The following is a 1,503-nucleotide window of genomic DNA, read 5'->3' as shown; positions in this document are numbered from 1 at the left end:
TTTTATTTATCAGCAAGTTTGCATTAAATTGATCAAAAGTGACAGTAAAAACATTTGTAATGTTACAGAATATTTCTCAAAACTGATAATAATAATAATAATAATGTTTCTTGAGCAGCAAATCAGAATGATTTCTGAAGGATCATGTGACACTGAAGACTGGAGTAATGATGCTGAAAATTCAGATTTGCATCACAGAAATAAATTACATTTTAAAATATATTAAAATAGAAAAAAGTTAAAACTACAATATTATTTCACAATATTACTGTTTTTACTGTATTTTTGTTTAAATAAATGCAGACTTGGTGAATATGAGAGGCTTGTCTTTTTTGTAGTTTTAAGGATTTTTAGATAGCTATTTTTACTGGAAAAAGTCAACAAACACACATTAAAACATGTCCATATGATAGTGTACAACAAAATGAACATTTAGCAAAAATACACATTTCTTTCTCTTCCAGAAAATGGACCAAAAATGTTGATGACTCATGTTGCACTACAACAGTTTTTGTCCAGTCAGAGGCCTTCAAGGAATGAGACTGCCCCTCCCCCAATACCAGCTACAGCTGACTAGCAAGTAGCAAATCAGTTCACAGATACTGTAACATTCGTTAAATTTACTTACTTGACGATATTGTGTCCTCAAAATGCCTTGAAGACTCAAATGCAGCCAAGTTTGTGATTCCAAATCGCACCTGCATTCATACGCGTGTGACGTGCAGATGTCAATGCGGGAGAGGAGCGTCTGACTCCGGGCTACATTTACACTGCTGCCGCGGGTTATTATTCAAGTTAGCGGTTCTAAATACAAATAAATAAGCGCTAACAGCACATGACATCGTGAAAATAGGGGGAAATATTAACAGTTAGCGAAACATCTACAGAAAAAATATAACTATTACTGGATTAACCTGGCTGCCTTCTCACTAGACCCTCTGCTTTGCAGCACAGTTAATGATATGCTAAGGATAGGATCCCTTGATGCAATTGGTTATTGAAGTTTGTGACGTAGCAAAAAAAAGGTTGTTTCAAACTGCATTTCTGTGACTGCCTTTGGGAAACTACAGTTTTAAATGGGTCCTATTATGCTCTTTTACAAAGTCTTGATTTTGTTTTAGGGGAGTACTAGAACAGGCTCTCATACTAAGTTGTTCGAAAAACATTATTTTTCACATATTTTGCATTATTACAACACCTCTCTCCCCTTTTTTATGCTCAAACAGCAACATTACAGACTAACTAAAGTTGAAAAAGTGAAAAAGCGTAATAGGACCCCTTTAAAGGACGCAGCTGATTGGCCTGCCACAAACTTGCTTGTTTGTGGCGCTGAACTTCATCAGTGCTGCTTCGCCGCGTGAACTACAAAGTTCTACAAAGAACTACTGACGAAGTTCAGCACCACAAACGAGCGAGTTTGAAACCAAAAGGTGCTTCTGTAGGTGGATATTCAAACATGCAAAAGGTTTTTCCCTCAAATTCATCCCAGCACCCGTCTCCCGT

The sequence above is a fragment of the Sinocyclocheilus grahami genome, unplaced genomic scaffold (assembly GCF_001515645.1).
Source record: "Sinocyclocheilus grahami isolate Dianchi unplaced genomic scaffold, SAMN03320097.WGS_v1.1 scaffold157.1, whole genome shotgun sequence".
Lineage (NCBI taxonomy): Eukaryota > Metazoa > Chordata > Actinopteri > Cypriniformes > Cyprinidae > Sinocyclocheilus > Sinocyclocheilus grahami.
Note: the sequence above shows the minus strand (reverse complement) of the source record.